The sequence below is a fragment of the Dermacentor variabilis genome, chromosome 4, assembly GCF_050947875.1.
Source record: "Dermacentor variabilis isolate Ectoservices chromosome 4, ASM5094787v1, whole genome shotgun sequence".
Taxonomy (NCBI): domain Eukaryota; kingdom Metazoa; phylum Arthropoda; class Arachnida; order Ixodida; family Ixodidae; genus Dermacentor; species Dermacentor variabilis.
Genome location: NC_134571.1, coordinates 3,866,426 through 3,885,589, shown reverse-complemented (window position 1 = coordinate 3,885,589; position 19,164 = coordinate 3,866,426).

The following is a 19,164-nucleotide window of genomic DNA, read 5'->3' as shown; positions in this document are numbered from 1 at the left end:
CGTCTAGAGCAAAGGGGGATGGACGATCTTTTAAATGGCATTAAGAGCAAAAAATAGAGCTAGGCAGGCCATGTACTGCATTGGTTTGATAACCAGTGGACCATCAGGGTTACAGAATGGGTGCCAAGAGAAGGGAAGCGTAGCCGAGGACGACAGCTGGAGACTAGGTGAGGTGATGGAATTAGAAAGTTTGCAGGGGCAATTTGTAATTGGTTGGCGGAGGATAGAGGCAACTGGAGATTGCAGGGAGGCCACCGTCCTGCAGTGAACATAAAATAGGCTGCTGCTGCCGCCGCTCCACCCATGGGTATTTCGACCCATTCTTCTCCCATTCCACCCTTTCAAAGGAAGTCCATACATGTTCCTCGAAAGAAAAGACTCGCAGTTTAAGAAAATTTTATCCTGCTCCGGGACTCGAACCCTGGACCTCCGCCTTTCCGGTGCAGTTGCTCTACGATCTGAGCTAACCAGGCTGCTAGCAGATGGTGGAACTCGAAGCAAAGGAAAGAGTTTGACGTAGGAGTTCTGCAGAAATGCGCAAGGTGTAGAAAAGTAATTAATAAAGGGAAAATCAGACATCACCCCATTCATAGCAATAGCTACAAACGAAACCTATAGGGTTCTTCGAAAGAAAAGCCTCGCAGTTAAAGAAAAATTAGTCCTGGTCCGGTACTCAAACCCGGGGCAACCGCCTTTCGGGGACAGCCGCACTACCGTCTGAGCTAACCATCTGCTAACCGCTTGCTTAGCTCTAATGGTAGAGCGGCTGTGCCCGAAAAGCGATGGTCGCGGGTTCGAGTCTCAGACCAGGACAAATTTTTCTTTAAATGCGAGGTTTTTTTTCGAGGAACACGTATGGCTTTCCTTTGTAGCAATTGCCACGAATGGATGGTTGTCTGATTTTCCCTTTATTAAAGGGAAGCTCAAGCGGTTTTCAATTTCTATGAATTGCTGGGGTTGGCAAGAACAGACCTATTCATTTACGGTTCTGAAATTTTCTCTTTGTTTTGTTAATATAAGGGGCAGAAATAGCTTTCTAAATCCCCCCCGCGGACACGCCCCCGTCGCTTCCGGGAGCGCCGGGTGAGGTGGTTGCCAGAGGAGAGAACCGGCGAGAGTGACGTCACTCGCAGGGACCGTACTGCCGGACCGGCGTGCTGGCATGTGCTGGCATGTTTCTTCCCGTCCTGCGCTTTACTAAACGACGCTACGAGAGATATGCCGCCGCTGAAGTTTGTTTTCTTTTGCGATTTTAGTGAACTGTGCTTCCTGTCTGTGCTGCGTGAGTGCCTACAGCCAAGGGCGCCTAACCTGCCCTCGTTCTGTGCACATTCGGCTGTGCGAACACAGGCGGCCGAGACGATGTGGTGTCACATGTTCCCGAAGGACAAGAAACTTGCAGCGCAGTGGGTGCGTGTGGTGAGGAGAGATAATTTCGTGCCGACGAAATCAACTGTGCTGTGCTCCGAGAATTTCCGCGACAGTGGTTATCATCGGAGCTTGACAACGATGCGGGCAATCGGTATTCCAATTAAATCGGCGCGACTGAAGCCCGGCGTTGTTCCGCCTATATTCTCCCACAAGACAGACACCTCGCTACCTCCAAGAGCGGCCTTCGCCAAGAGGAGAAAGGGTGAGGTAAGGGTTTTAATGTGCACACGGCAATGTTTTAAACAGATGATCACCTGAGTGTCGAACAAACGGCCTTACAGCGGCCTTTGACGAAGCGAGGTGGAGGCACAGCTGGAATATGCACATGCGTGCAAACAGCTTGCTGTTTTCATCCTGTTTTTCCCCTCCGCTGTGTCACGGAACACTCTACTACGGCTGTTTGTTCGGTGCTGTTTTGATACGGTGAAATAACTGACCGGGGGTGCCCTTGTGCATTACGTGATATTTGCTATTCGTCCTACCACGCGGTGCCCGCAGGTTTAGCTGTTCAGCATTCGTGTTCAAATCGCACGACATGGCGCGTTACGGTAATATTTTCATGCTCGCGATACAGTAGTTGAACTCGGCGTATAAAACTTCGTTCCGTAGATTTCGCACTCACAGCCTGCTACCATCAGCGAAATGCCGCAAAACCAAGCGTCGGCACAGCCGCGCCCGTGTCAAGGCGAACGGGCTCAAATAATGAAGTAACGTTGTGAGGTATTGAACTTGTCAGCGTTCGACGTCGTCTAGTCGAATACAGGTATCGCTGCTGCACAAAAAATGTTTTCTTGCCTTTGTACCTAGAAAACTAGCTATGTATCAGGCATGACAAAATTATTATTTGAAAGTAATTATATTACATTACGTATTACTTTCTTATGACAATCATCGATTTGAATTACATTACCGATTACCGCTTTCAAAAATAGTATTACTTTAGGATTGCTTCCAAAAAGTTTTCATGCACACAAGAAGCAAAAAGCAAAGTTTAAAGGGACGCCAACCTTTCTTCAAGGTAACATACACTTGCCAACATTTCATGCCCTCCCCCCATGTTCCTCCACGGCACCTCACGACACTACCAACGTTCTGGCACCGTACACAACTTACTGGCGCATATTTAACGCAATTAATACATTACTTCAGCCATGAAATTACAGACACCAAACAATTCACATTGCTAAATCACTAGACAACTAATCCATCACATAAATTACAGAAAAAGTATTTCAATAACTGGAAGTAATCCAACTGTTGTCATGTTTGCTGATATGCTGAAATTCATGAACATCCATGCCTTGCACTCTTTCAGGTTCTAGCAGAGCACCTAGAGAACCGAGCCCCTGATGAACCTGTTCCACTACCATCACCAATCAAAGAGTTTGAAGCAGCCAGTGTGACACAGGCAGGTAATGTTGAAGAGCTTGAAGTATCCAAACGTGGCACTTATGTTCGCGGTCGTGTATCAACACGCAAAAAACCACGGAACATTAGACAAGCAGCGGCAAGGTGCTTGACATCGCGTAATTGCACCCGTCTTTACAATCTAATGAGAAGTTAGTGCTTCGGCATTCTTCCAGCAGCAAGTTCCCAGTGACACTTTAGCGCATTTTTTTCTCCCGTCATTGGAATGTGCAGCTACATGAAAAAAAAACATACGTACCAGCTAAGATTTCCAACGCACGAGAAGGTGCACACATCGCTCTCGCTGTTGGCACACTCAACATCGTCGTTGCCGCCATCGTTTTCCGTATCAGCTGTCGGTTCGAACATGTACGGCGAAAACACAAGCTGTCCGAGACAGCGAGAACGTTCCATAATGCTTACAACTCAGCCATAAAGAACAACTTTGACTCAGCTATGAAGCCAGAACAGAACAGCGTGCTACGCTCTGAAACGGCGGCGCCGACCGGCGACTGCCGCGAATGACGTCACAGCGGCCCCGACCAATCACGGGCAACAGCGGCGTTCGCGCGATGCCCTGATGCGCTGGTGCGCGTTTTCTTGGAAAAACAGCCGCTTGCGTTTGTTTCCGCCCTTTTTGAACCAGATATTCGTGTTCAGGGGACTCAAAACTGTAGAATGCCGTAAAGAACTCATTTTTTTTTTCGAAAAGTGTTCCAGCTTCCCTTTAATGGGTAGTACTTCTATATGTAGACATTACAAAGCTAAGTTCGGCTCCTACATGCTAAAATTTAATCGGCTCTGATTTACTAATGTCAATTTCTGTTGTAACAATAGGGCAATGCATTTTATATTATGAGATATTACTTTATTGCGTACTATCATAGTGTCATTTTAGCACTAAATGTATTGGACATTGCCTAAAAACCCTGCACACTGGTGCATCATGAAAATTTATCATATGAAACATGTAAAGCCGCTTAGCAATTTGCATGAATATAATGCAAGATTTTCTTTTCGATAGTTTCTGACTTGAGAATGCACTTCACGTGACATTCTTGTTGGATACAACAATATAATGAAGTTTTCTCTGTTTATATTTTCTCACACTTCAAAGTGTGGCGCACTAAGCCACGGCAGAGCAATACTGGAATCGCTACCGTGTGTCGGGCCATGTTTAAGCACACGCGAGAAAACACGCCTTTGCCTTGTTTGTCTGTGTCGCGGGCACTTCTGAAGTACTGCCTGCCCAATAACCATGGTGGTATGGAAGTGCCGTTAACTTCTACGCATTACTTTCTGCTTCATTGTGGCATCAAATCACATTATAATAGTGATATAAATATTCTTCTTCTATGAGACCCACAATCCTCCCTTTGTGTTATATTTGCAGTCACGTTATTTATGTGCAAATGACCAGTGCTCCAAGTTCCATTTTATCGCAAAGTCAGCTGCTTCTACCTCAACAATTATATATAGCAGAAAACCAAAGGCGAACTGGCCAACAGCAACAAGCTGTAACCTCAGTGCAGTCCCAAGTAAACAGATTGCATTGGTCAGGCAGAAGTTCACAGCGTACCTCTTTAATACTTGCTCAACAACTAAGCTGTGTGAAAACTGAATATTTATGTATCTTCAAAGATGGGCTATTAGCTGTTGCTCCTGCCTTCAGCAAATGTGGTAGATTATCCCAACATTTCTTTTTCCAACTCATTCTTTATTGCAGTGGGATTACTGAATGTGTAAGTATGAGAGGAATCAAAAAGGCATTCACAAGCCAACAATCTGTAAACTTCTAACATTGATTGTACACTTTATTGACAGAGAATAAAGGGAAATACACCATAAACACTTGACAAATATATTTTACTTGACACATGGCTAGAGCCTACAGTAACCGTACTGTATGCTCGTACAGAGACGAAAATTCAGTCTAATGTATACATATGTTACCAGTGTATGCTTCTGTTCTTGGATTCAGTCAGAGGGCTAATAACATGTTTCACACATCTAGCAACTAACCTGTCTAGCAGCAGTAAATAAATGTCCCAACTGTATTCTTTAATGATTTGATACAACGGGTAAGCAGTTCGCTTAGAAAAATAAAGCCATAGAATCAACGCACAGGGATGTGATTTTCTCTACACATGTTTCAGGTTCAAAAAAAGTGAGGTGTGAGCTGTTGCCAAGGTTCCGACCAGAAAGGAAAGCCAATATAGAAGGGTCCACACCACTGAATTTTACTACAAGCGCCCTCGACTGAAGCCAACCTTGTCCCGGAATTTTGCGCTTCACGACTTTGCAGCAGCAATTCATCCGCACGGGCGTGTGGTATTTATTCCCCTAAAATACCTGCCTGTTGTGCAGTAAACTAACCAAGCAGTCCACAGCAGTGTTTAGAGATCTCCAGAATTTTGTTTATTGCAGCGCCCACAGCATCGTTAACATAAGTGGCGCGCACTGGAAATACGGGTAAATGAGAAAAAACTTTATGTAAGAAAACACTATCGAATAAGGGTTAATACTGTCGTAAAAGCGCTAGCCAGACCTGTAGAGACATCTCCTAAAATACGGAACACCAAGAAGAAAATGCTTTGCGGCAGCAATATTATGTGATCACAGGCGCCGCTTAGTGCACCATACGCTTTGCGTTCAGGGCAAGCCGCAGCACAACACCAGATTTATTCATGCTTGACCTGCGTCAGGCGTGGCCGGCTGCCTTCAGCAAAGCATATTGGAGCTCTGTGGTGCGCAATGTAATGTGTCCCCTTTCTCAACACCAGCTCAACACATGGTAAAGTGTTTCCGAAGCAGAAAAACTGAGGGAAGGGCTCTGAACACATTGAGCTTAAAAGTGGCTGGTACTGAGCAAACTAAGTACTGTGGCATAGTAAATTTGCACGGGGAAAGCTAGGAGCCAAGAAGTCTGCTGGTTGCTTGCAAATATCCAACGTATTGTTAGGTTGTTGAAGTTCATATTATTTTCATCGCTTATTTGTCTAGTGGAGAAAGATTTCACAACTGTAAAAGAAGCCTTACAACAGAGAAACACTTCACGAAACCAGCGTCAATATATCGTGTATGCATCACATAATTTCATGGCTGCATGAGTGAGCCCACTCGCTAACACGTAAGTGCTGATGTTTGCCATGCATTATCCACTTTATCCACTGTATCAGGGTGTAGACAAGCCGTACGTAAAAATACTGAAAGATATCTGTGGTGGCTCCACAGCCACCGTAGACCTCCATAAAGAAAGCAACAAAATCCCAATTAAGAAGGGCTTCAGGCAGGAAGTTACGATTTCTCCAACGCTCTTCACAGCGTTTTACAGGAGGTATTCAGAAACTTGGATTTGAAAGAATTACGGATAAGAGTTAAACGAGAATACCTTAGTAACTTCCGATTCGCTGATGATATTGCCTTGCTTAGTAACTCAAGGGACCAATTGCAATGCATGCTCACTAACCTGGATAGGCAAAGCAGAAGGGTGGGTCTAAAACTTCACTAAATTAATCACTAGTCCTTACTTGAGAAACTGGAACATTACGGCTTTAGAGGCACTTTTCTAACACTTCTCACATCGTACTTTGATCATCGTCAGCAGCCAGTGGCGTAGCCGCCAGGGTGGGGGGGGGGAGGGGGGCTTATGGGCTTCAGCCCCCACCCCCCGAAATTTTTTCGTGCTGTCGTGCGCCGCCGACCAAAACAACTCCCGGCGCCGGAAATCATGCTGTATTTTGTCTAGAAAGGCCTTTTCACGCTCGAAAAGGCATTTCAGCGCAGACATTGTGAAATCGGGCTGGATTTCGGGAAAACCCCATGCGCCGGGAGTCACATAACGCAAGGAGCCCCATTCGAGCAGCAAGTTACAAGGGCGCTCGCTACGGCCGTGGAATTTACGGAACGCATGGATTTCAATTCTGAAACATTATTGGTATAAAAGTTGTTATAAACTTTTCATGCGAAAGGTGAATTGACATTTCAAGAGTCGTGCTTTCCAATTTTCAACTCCGCAACTTTGTGCTTTTAATGTTGGTATAAAGATTTGACGCCAAAGGTGCATTGACTTTCCTAAAGTCGTACATCGGACAATACAACGACACGAGCCAAATCAGCACGCTATCAGACAAGCTGACAAAGCACGTAGTGAAGCCCGATGAGACGAAGCGTTGTGGTTGTTCATTTGTGCCCTTATGTCATAGAAAAGAATATATTCTTTGTTTTCACCTGCGCCAAAGCATCCATGTCAAGACACTAAAGCCAGCAAAGGTAACTACGGTCTTATTTATTTTTCTACTTTGACTTTTATTCGCGAGGATACCATTTAACAGTAAAATTCAAACAGCGCTAAACGACAGGACCAGTGTGAGGAGGACACAAACACGGCGCTGATCAGCGCCGTGTTTGTGTCCTCCTCACTCTGGTCCTGTCGTTTAGCGCTGTTTGAATTTTATTGTTACCATGCAACACGAACTCGCCCAATCCGCTGCCGTTCTGCATACCATTTAGCCTCATCTCTCTCTCTCTCTCTCTCTCGTTGTTCTCATTACCCGCGAGTTACCGGAATCAGCCAGAGCCCATGCATTTTTCTCATTTAGCCCCAACCACCGCGCGGCGAACTTCGAGGCGCGTTCGTTTTTCTCTGGCCGAGTGGATTTTCGCCTGCCATAGTTTTGGACGCTTTCTGGATAGCAGATGAAAAAATAAACACTGCATGGTCGCTCGCCTCCATCACTGTGGGGACTCGACGGATTGAAACGCGTTCATTTGAGCGCAACCTCTCAGTATGCCTGTGGTTCTCTGTGGACCAAGCGTCTCACGTTTTCGTCGTTATTCCTTCGGTAGCCACATTAGGTGACCAAAGTAGACGTTCGATTATGGCCCACATGCTTTCCTTGCGTTTATTTGTTTTTTCATTTCCGTGCCACCGCCCCACAAAAGAAAAGAAGGCATTGTTGCGGCGTAGCAAATTGTCGCATGGTGAAAATGACTTCTTTTTTGCGGAATGTAATGGGTCAGGGCATCTTTCAGTTTTAGGATACTTTTACTTTAATACTGCGATAGCAATTATATGGACACTCCAGGCACATTCCTGCCGTCGCCATCACCCTCATTTTCCGTATAAAGTCCAAGGGCGATAAAATCGTGACCGCGCACCGCCTGCTGTACGTGCGAATGAAAGCGTAAGGGGGCATGGGTGAGCCGCCGATGGTGGCTGTCTTCTGCGCGCAAGGGAGAAAAGCGGGGAGAAAGTGCGCCGCCTCCTGTCGCGCGCGATACATCAGGGAGAGTGGAGCGAGGGGGGCCTGTGATCAGTGAATATGTTGTTGCGCAAGATGTTTATATGCCTTGCTTTACGCATTATACACGGTGACTTTTTCTTAGATACGTAGATTTATTGGAGCCTTGTACGTATATTTAAATATCTTGTTGCGAGGTTTTGTGTATACGCGATGTGAACTTTGTTTCTAGTGACACCTTTTTGCCCTTAATCAAGCTGTATCTTCACATTTGTATATTCCATTGTATATTTGCATGTATAATACACGAGGGCGAGTCAAATGAAAGTGAGCCAACCCACCCCGCGCAATAAGGGTTCGGTTCATTATGTGCGAGGCATGGGCGTGGCACAGAGTCATCTCTCATTTACAAAAGTGACACGCAGATGTGGAGATAAAACTTTTTTAAAGGGCTCCTCACCAGGTCTGGCCCTCTTGAGCTGACAAGCGCAGAGCATACATTGCGCGATGACGATAGTTTCTGCGCAGTATAACATCGCTACGAGCCGCGAAAGAATGTGAAATTTCAAAAGCACGCTGACAGAGGCGGCCTGGACCAAGGCCACCTGCTCGGTACTCCTATGAGTAACAGTAAAGTTTTCTCTCGCTCTCTATCCCTGCTCCTCGCGGCCGCCGCGCTGTAAGCCGGTGGATGACGTACTCAGACACTTGCGCCTACGTACTGCAGTGAGACGTCGCTCGGGGTGACACGTGATTTCGAGAATTATTCAAGACAACATCTGTTATCTGTGTAATATGTTGCTTGAAATGACGAATTGAAGTTTAGTGAAATAATAAAACACGCAAACGGAATGTCTGCGTGTTGTTTTTTTACTTCGCACCGAAGCAAGGAAGATGTACTTCCGCTTCGGTTGCTTGATACCACGGTCGTGCAGTCACGTGCGCAGGTACCGAAACTATGCCATAATTTTCTGCCGTATTCCAGCGCGTGATCATGTTCTCCGATCCGCTTGTTCTGCCTCAGTATTCATGTGGCACTGAATTATAGCGCTAGTCATGTGTCTTTGTGCACAGCGCGCAAAATCGTGCGCTGCGCAAAACGGTAACAGCTCGCACGAAACGCCCCCAGCGCAAGTGCGCGGCGCCGAAAAAAAAGTGAGGAGAAAATAAAGTGAAGGTGGGGGCCCATGGCGTAATGTCACGCGAACTTCGAGGTCCGGCATGGGGGAACGCATGGAAGGAATTTCGCTTGCGGAGGCTAGACGGGGCGAGTGGAGAGAGTCTCACTTTGCAGTGGAGCTCGCCTCCTGATATGATGGGTTCGCGGCACTGAAATATTTCTCTCTCGGCTATTAATGAGCCGATTTGAAAAATTTTGCGGCAGTACATTCCCTAGAGGACACACAACAACTTCCAGGGTATTACCGAAATTTGCTATGCGGCCTGGTGAGGGGCCCTTTAATGCTCTCGTACACTGGGTTGAACTTGGTTTCGGGGCATAAAGGACATTCCAAATGTTTAACTGCGTGGTGTCGTGGTGTTTTTGGCAGCTGAAGATGTTTCCCAAGAAGAAATTAGTCACCGTATGGCTGCCGTGTATGTTGACGATTGCATTTCTTTGGCCACTGTGAATCGTTGGTGAATACGCTTGAAACGTTGCAAAGACGGTCCAAGACCGTGCCAAAGCCACCGTGCAATCCCCCCAACCCAATTGCAGTGCACTTCCAGTGTATTATTAATGCCAAGTTGCATTAAGCTCTTTGTACAAGTGTATACGGGTAACCCGAGAACCCGCTTAGTAATCTTCCTAAGCTGTGCATTAAAGTTATCCCGCTCTGCCCGTTTCCATTGATGCATGGCTGCCACATATGTAAAGTGGCAGAGAACGAAAGCATGCATTAGTCGAATGACGTTATCCTGCTTGAGTTCATGATGCCAATTTGATACCCTCTTAGCTAAACGAACGGCACTTTCAGTTTTAGCAATTAGCTTGCCAATAGTCTTGCCATCTGTACCTCCTAACTCAACGATTATACCTTGAGTGAATAGACACTGGGTATGCGGCAACCATTTCTTCTATATAGGTTGACGCCTCTGTCTTCTAACAATGTCCACCCCTTGGGCCTTGGACCGCGTTTCTTAGGACTATACAGTAGGTGCTTCGACTTCAAGGGGGTCATCTGAGAGTGCTCGGTTCGAGATGGGTTTCGATAATATCTGTGGCGTCCTGTAAGGCTCCCTCAACCTGACCATCGTCGCCTCCTGTACACCAAATATTTATAGCATCAGCATACATCGTGTGTTTGATGTCCTATTCAACCTCGAGAAGCTTTCTGCTAAGGTAGACCATGGCTGTATTGAATAAAGAGGGGGAAATTGCCGCCTCCTGCGGCGTGCCCCTCTCGCCAAGTTCCAGCACTTGTGATTCGAGACCGGCCACCCGTAGGGTAGCTTTCCTATCCGAGAGGAACGATCTGACATAGCTTTAAAATTTATAACCCAGATTGAACCGAGATATCTAGGCTAGGATATGCGAATGTAGAGTGTTGTAGAAGCCCCAAAATGGCCTGAGTGACGCTAGAGTCGTTGTCTATGATTTGATGCTTAATCAGTTTCATAGTACCCTGTGTGGATAGGCATGCTCTGAATCCTATCATACTGTGGGGGTAAATGTCTTTATTGTCGATTTAGGACCGCGTGCTCCGCTAACTTACCCACACAGGATGTAAGCGAGATGGGCCTCAAGTTGCCAACGCTAAGTGTTTTTCCAGGTTTGGGAATGAGTACTGCGAGAGCAGCCTTCCAAGGCAATGGGATGGTTCCATTCCTGCAAATTGCATTATTTCCTCTCTGAGGTATGGCATTGATTTATCATCTAGATTTCGCAACGCCTTGTTGGAGGTGTCATCCGGCCCCGGTGCGGATGTACCATTGAACCCATGTAGGGGCCTACAAATCCCCTCAACGCCAAACTGCCCATCGAGGTAGGAACTGAACTGGCCCGGGTAATCTAGATGTACAGGATACCGCCCTGACCCGACTGTAAGGAATTTGTCAGCAAGCGCACGAATTAACACATCCACAGAGGTCATTCGACCGGCCTCATGTATTGTTCTACCAATGACATGCCTCTAATTAGACTTAGTATTGATCTCGCTAAGCAGGTGCTTAAGCAAGTTCCAAGTTCTAACATTACGCATATGGCCGTCTATGGAATAACAAATCTCATCCCACTGCTGTTTAGAGAGGGTTGTGCAATGCTCCTCAATGTGTTTGTTAATCTCAGATATCGTTTTGCGTAGCATACGATTAAGTCGTTGACTCTTCCATCTGCTGAGGATGGACTGTTTATGATTCCTCGGTGCTGAAAATTATTCCGGCGTCACCTACTAGGGTGTGCCTCATAATGGAATCATCATTTTGGCACGTAAGACCCCAGAAATTAATTTAATAAGGACCATGACGTATATTCCTAAAATAGGGCACGCTGTTGGCTAATTAGGTAGAGAATATAATTTTAAATTGCCAAAGAAAGCTACATGGATGAATGGATTTGAGGTATGAGCGTTGCCCTTGAAGGTGGGTTCCGCCACCAAGCTCTTGTTATTTTGCCTAATGTCCTACCATGTTAAAAAAACAAAGAATTTTCAGCATAAAACATTGTGAACCACAATCTGGAACTCCGTCGTTGGTGGTCACGCTACGTGTCTGCCATCATGCTTCCAATCGCCTCTTAGATTATCTTGCGGATATGTTTACTTTCCCACTGCTCTCGCTGAACCCAAGGGCTTCAAGAAGGCCAGAGGAGCCTACACCGACAGCGGAGCAGATATTCTCAGATTCTAATAAAACATGCTCCATCGTTTCCTTAGCTTTACCGCAGCAAGCACAACACCACTAAGTGATGCGAACTCGTGGTGAAGCCCTTCTACTTCAGATGTAGTATATGATTACTGTACATAAGTCGACTGTTATTAAGTACCGCATGCATCTTGCTTAAAACTGCCTTTGTTATATTATTAGCAATTTGCGCTTTATTCGATGCCTATTAAGTAAAGAAAATGTGCGCCCTAACTATTGGGGCGAAGCTAGTTAGCGTGGGCATCTTGGAATACCAACAAGCCCGTACCCAAACCTTGCTGAAGCTAAACGTTGTGGCACAATTGCATGTCTGGTTGGGTTAATTAACTATGACTTTGTAGAGGTTCTAACCAAAAACTAAGTTTATTTTCCTGATATTTCGGAACCAACTCCGCCCCTTCTTCATGGGGAAGTGACGACGAAGATGTCAAGGCGCAACATTTAGGCTTTCCATGTCGAGGTGACGGAGTGGAGGGACGTTCAATTCCTCCATGAATTCCGACTATGACATGGGTATTTTTCATTGAAAGGTGAATACTACTGGCAGAAACAGCGCACCAATGAGGGCCTTACTATGGAAAACGTCGAAGATAGATTAGTCAGTACGTATAAAACGAAACCGAAAGTCTTCCTCAGGTACGTAGACAATTGTTTCTGCGTTATAATTACATCGCAAGTCACCAACCTACTCAGCCATTGAAACTCCATAGAACCAGGCATTCAGTTTACTTTCAGCGCGATGTCGGATCCCTTCTATTCCTTGCCGTATGAATTAACCGAACAAGAGACGCTTAAACTTTCTCAGTCTACGGGAAACTAACACATAGAGGTCCCTGCCTACACTCTAATTCAAATCCCCCTGCAAGCCACAAAACCTCAGTAGTAGATAATTTATTAAGAAGAGCCGAAACGGGTTGAACCTTGGAATCTGGTAGGAAAAAAAAGAAAAACAGTTTTCACCGAACTCCGGAAGAACAGCTACCGAAACCACCTCATACGAAAAACAGTTCAGCAGTAAAAGGAGACGAACTTCGAAAACAGCCCTCGACCGCTCCCAACCTTTCCAGAAACGATATCTCTCCCCTAGATCAAAGGTACCAGTGAAGTCCTCACCAGAATTTTAAAGAAAGATGACATAAAGGTTACTCACAAACCTATTAACACAATAAACCGTCTCTTAAAGAACCCAATGACCGTTCACTAAAAGAGAGAGCTCAAGGGGTCGTACAAACTCAAATGATTTGACTGTCAGGGAGCGTAGATTGGCGAAACGAAATACTTGACCGAAAGAATAAAGCACCACAAGAATGATGTCAGAACCTTCTTCCGACAGCTAACTCCCCTAGCCAAACACTCAGAAGATGCGGACCATAACATTGCCTTCGAAGAAACCAAATATCTAAACTCCGGAACCAACCAACAAAAATGATTGTTCTTGGAGTCATGGTACGTAACAAACAACAGAAACAGCTTAAACCATTCCAAAGGAAACCGGCTGCCGGTTTATACTCACCGTCTATGCACAGGCCGCCCAAAAATATTGATTATTTTGTAGGGTTCCCAGCCTACCACGCTCACATAGCCAAGAAGAATCCAACACCCCTTCCTCCACGCACTCTATCCCTCTCTCCGCCAACTCAGCTACACAAGAACGATGTCAATACGCTTTCCAGATAGTCAACACCACCCCCTCTGGCCGAACACTCAGAGGACATTGGTCATAAAATTGCGCTCACAGAATCGAAGTCGCTGGAACTGAGAGAAATCAACAAAAAATGTGGAGGACGGTTAAGCTTCGCCTTTCAGCATAGAACGCCATAGCATTGAAAGATCCTTGGCTACTTCTCACGCTTCCTGCCGAATGCAGCTTTCTTGCGAATGGATGTTATGAGCGTCTCATTTAGGACGCGGTGGTGTGTTGCGTCATCAAGCTCTTGCTATTATACTGCCTAATGTCTTACCTAGGTTGAAAAAGAAAAATAGAAAAAAAAGCGCTATAAACTCCCACAACCAAATTTTCTGTCCCCCTATTCCGAACTTTGCTTTTGTACGTCTCCGTGTTTTGTCGTTTCTCTACTTTTATTCCACCAATCTTTCAATCTCCTCTTACTAATCTCTATTGCGGAGATGTTTACTTTTCCACAGCTTTCGTTGAACCCAAGGGCTTCAACAAAGCCAGTGGTGCCTAAATCGACCAATGGGCAGACTTCTTCAAATTATAAGAAAACTGCTTCATCGTTCCCCTAGCTTACCGCAGCAAGCACATGCTTCTTCTTCCTTCATATATTTCGCTTTATAGGTGCGTGTTCTAAAATATCCCCATCTCGCTTCGAAACATAATCAGCTTCCGTTTGAGTTATCATAAAGTGTTTCTTTCCTCATTTCGTTTTTTCCTCTTAAGTAGTTACTCATGGCAGGTTTCTTTCGATGGCCGCCACCCATGAGATTATTTCAGCCTCTCTGACTTTCCGCTTGACGTTCTTTGTTGCTCTGTTGCTCACCCTACAAGCCGCATAATTGCTGATAAACTTCCTAGTTCTTTTCCTCCACTGTGAATCAACGTCTTTTCGGTAAAAATATCTCAACACTCTTCCAGCCCAGGTACTTTCTTCCATATTGCTCAGCCTTCTGCATGATCAATTTTACTGTGAACTTCCCTCTCTTCAAAACTACTCCGGCACATATAACCCTGCACAGCTTCATTTCTAGTCTTCCCGTGAGCGCCCATTATGAGGCGCCCCACTAACCTTTGGTTCCCATCGAGTCCTGAGTGTACCCTTGATTTAAAGCAAACAACCTCATTTTCAAAAGTAAATCCTGGAAGCATTACACCTTTCGACGTAGTCCGGATGAACTTGTACCTATTGTATCCCCATAACGCTCTGTGCATCATTACGGCTACATTTCTCTTCCCCTTCACTGTTAGTGCTTTTTCCTGTGTTTCCATACATCTATTGCCTTCGTTTATCCGCATACCAAGTTATATATAACCTATACCTATATACCTATATATAGGTATACATACCTATATTCTCTTAGCCGGGGTATTTACTGGCCCTGTATTGCCACTGTCTGTTCACTGTTTTCATTGAATACCATGACACCTGATTTTCTTACACTAAATTTCCAACCTAAATTCTTGCCTTCCGGTCCAGATTTTAGCTAGACGTTGCAAATCACTTTGCTTGATAGCTAACAACACAATCTCGTCCGCATAAAATAAACCTGGAAGCTTCTGCTCTACTACTGTACTCGCCTCTTTGTATGAGAGATTAAACGAGATATTGCTTCCTCCAAGCGCCCACTCCATCCTCACCAGGCACATCATAAACAGCAGTGTGGATAAAAAGCCCCCCTTCCTCAGTCCCTTGTTGATATCAACTTTCTACTCATTCCTCATCCCTTCCCATTCAACGCAAACGGTATATTATAGGTCAATCTCTCCTGAAAGCTGTAGACATTCGTCACCTAAGCCTTCTCCTTCCAGAATATCCCACAAAATGTTGATGTCTACGTTGTCATAGGCTCCTGTAATGTTAAAAAGGCCACATATCACGGACTGCTTTCTACCCTTGATATTTCAATACACTGAGTAAGAAAAAACAAGTTATCATCCAAACGTCTACCTATTGTGAAGCCATTCTGAAGTTCTCGCGATTTTTCTCTGCCAATGCCTGCAGCTTTAATTTGATTGCCTGCATTGCTAACCTGTACATTATCGATATAATGGTCAACGGTCAATAAGAGTGAATTCTATCTTCTCCCCCTTACCTTAAGAAATTAAGTTCATTCTACTTTGTGGCCAACTGCCAAGTATTCTTCTCTCGTTTAAAGTTTTTTCCACTGCTTTCACCAGAGCTTTCTTACCCATTGGTCCTAGTGCAATAATCAGCCTAACGGAAACCTCGTCTAGCTCTGTGGCAGTGCGCTTAGGAACTTCCTATTCGGCTTTCTTCCAGTTGAAATTTGTCAGCACCAGCTCCTTTTCCACCTGGATCTCTTCCATGTTCTCTTTTTCTTGAAATACAACCTCGTCATTGCCTTGGAAAGATTAGGCTGTTATTTTTCGGATGTAATTTATAACCGCTTTCTCTTTCAGTTTGTTTCCATCTTCGTCTAGGATATGTTGTATTGTTATCGGCTTCCTGCCTAATAACTTTATGTGGTTCCAGCATATTCTAGGTGTGGCCTTCTTTTTCTTACGTCTTTCTAACAATCAATGTTCACTTTCGCCTTCTATCTTTTCTTGCACCAGTATTTCAACCACAAAGATTTTCTCGAGTTACATTCTCTATTTACCGACTACTTCATCCTGCGGCAACTGCGCCTTCTTTGCCTACCTCTGCTTTCGGGCTGCCTTCTGCCTTTCGGCGATCGCTTCTTGTATCTCCCTGTTCCACCACCTTTTCAGTTTCTTTTATCCTTTCCAACGAACATGTTTGTCTTTCCGTAATTCTGTCGTTATTACACTTAGAAGCTCACTATATTCCTACGGGGACGGTAGAGTATCCGTCTCCAGTGCAAGAGGACCGTGATTCACATCCCGGTGCCGCGCAATTCTCCACCGAAAAAAAAAAACCGTGTGTTGAGAAAATTGCACAAACAGGCCTGGAGTGCGGCCTGATCCCGGTGACCAGAACCGGTAACGCACTCTCTCACCAGAGCAGGATTGGCCACCCTGGTGCAGTACTTGGCCACAACCTCCTATATGAATACAACAATCAAACCCCGGCCCTCAGTCCCCAGCAGCCGCGAAGCAACTGACCACGGCGGCGGTCAGATCTGTAACGCTGCAGAGGGTGCTAAGAATACCTGGCTCCGGACAGGCCGCCATTGGAACCTGAACCTGGCAACGTTTAACGTTATAACGCTATCTAGTGAGGCGAGTCTAGCAGCGTTATTGGAGGAATTAGAGGGTAGTAAATGGGATATAATAGGGCTCAGTGAGGTTAGGAGGACAAAAGAAGCATATACAGTGCTAAAAAGCGGGCATGTACTGTGTTACCGGGGCTTAGCGGAGAGACGAGAACTAGGAGTCGGATTCCTGATTAATAAGGAAATAGCTGGTAACATACAGGAATTCTATAGCATTAACGAGAGGGTGGCAGGTCTTGTTGTGACACTTAATAAGAGGTACAAATTGAAGGTGGTACTAGTCTATGCCCCTACATGCAGTCATGATGACCAGGAAGTCGAAAGCTTTTATGAAGACGTGGAATCGGCGATGGGTAAAGTCAAAACAAAATACACTATACTGATGGGCGACTTCAATGCCAGGGTAGGCAAGAAGCAGGCTGGAGACAAGTCAGTGGGGGAATATGGCATAGGCTCTAGGAATAGCAGAGGAGAATTATTAGTAGAGTTTGCACAACAGAATAATATGCGGATAATGAACACCTTTTTCCGCAAGCGGGTTAGTCGAAAGTGGACATGGAGGAGCCCGAATGGTGAGACTAGAAATGAAATCGACTTCATACTCTGCGCGAACCCTGGCATCATACAAGATGTAGACGTGCTCGGCAAGGTACGCTGCAGTGACCATAGGATGGTAAGAACTCGAATTAGCCTAGACTTGAGGAGGGAACGGAAGAAACTGGTACACAAGAAGCCAATCAATGAGTTAGCGGTAAGAGGGAAACTAGAGGAATTCCGGATCGAGCTACAGAACAGGTATTCGGCTTTAACTCAGGAAGAGGACCTTAGTGTTGAAGCAATGAACGACTATCTCATGGGAACCATTAAGGAGTGCGCAATAGAAGTCGGTGGTAACTCCGTTAGACTGGAAACCAGTAAGCTATCGCAGGAGACGAAAGATCTGATCAAGAAACGCCAATGTATGAAAGCCTCTAACCCTACACCTAGAATAGAACTGGCAGAACTTTCTAAGTTAATCAACAAGCGTAAGACAGCGGACATCAGGAACTATAATATGGATAGAATTGAACAGGCTCTCAGGAACGGAGGAAGCCTAAAAACAGTGAAGAAGAAACTAGGAATAGGCAAGAATCAGATGTGTGCGTTAAGAGACAAAGCCGGCAATATCGTTACTAATATGGATGAGATAGTTCAAGTGGCTGAGGAGTTCTATAGAGATTTATACAGTACCAGTGGCACCCACGACGATAGTGGAAGAGAGAATAGCCTAGAGGAATTCGAAATCCCACAGGTAACGCCAGAAGAAGTAAAGAAAGCCTTAGGAGCTATGCAAAGGGGGAAGGCAGCTGGGGAGGATCAGGTAACAGCAGATTTGTTGAAGGATGGTGGTCAGATTGTTCTAGAGAAACTGGCCATCCTGTATACGCAATGCCTCATAACCTCGAGCGTACCGGAATCTTGGAAGAACGCTAACATAATCCTAATCCATAAGAAAGGGGACGCCAAAGACTTGAAAAATTACAGACCGATCAGCTTACTGTCCGTTGCCTACAAAGTATTTACTAAGGTAATCGCAAATAGAATCAGGAACACCTTAGACTTCTGTCAACCAAAGGACCAGGCAGGATTCCGTAAAGGCTACTCAACAATAGACCATATTCACACTATCAATCAAGTGATAGAGAAATGTGCAGAATATAACCAACCCTTATATGTAGCTTTCATTGATTACGAGAAAGCGTTTGATTCAGTCGAAACCTCAGCAGTCATGGAGGCATTACAGGATCAGGGTGTAGACGAGCCGTATGTAAAAATACTGAGATAGCTATAGCGGCTCCACAGCCACCGTAGTCCTCCATAAAGAAAGCAACAAAATCGCAATAAGGAAAGGCGTCAGGCAGGAAGATATGATCTCTCCAATGCTATTCACAGCGCTTTTACAGGAGGTATTCAGAGACCTGGATTGAGAAGAATTGAGAATAAGAGTTAATTGAGAATACCTTAGTAACTTGCGATTCGCTGATGATATTGCCTTGCTTAGTAACTCAGGAGACCAATTGCAATGCATGCTCACTGACCTGGAGAGGCAAAGCAGGAGGGTGGGTCTTAAAATTAATCTGCAGAAAACTAAAGTAATGTTTAACAGTCTCGGAAGAGAACAGCAGTTTACGATAGGTAGTGAGGCACTGGAAGTGGTAAGGGAATACATCTACTTAGGGCAGGTAGTGACCGCGGATCCGGATCATGAGACTGAAATAATCAGAAGAATAAAAATGGGCTGGGGTGCGTTAGGCAGGCATTCTCTGGTCATGAACAGCAGGTTGCCATTATACCTCAAGAGAAAAGT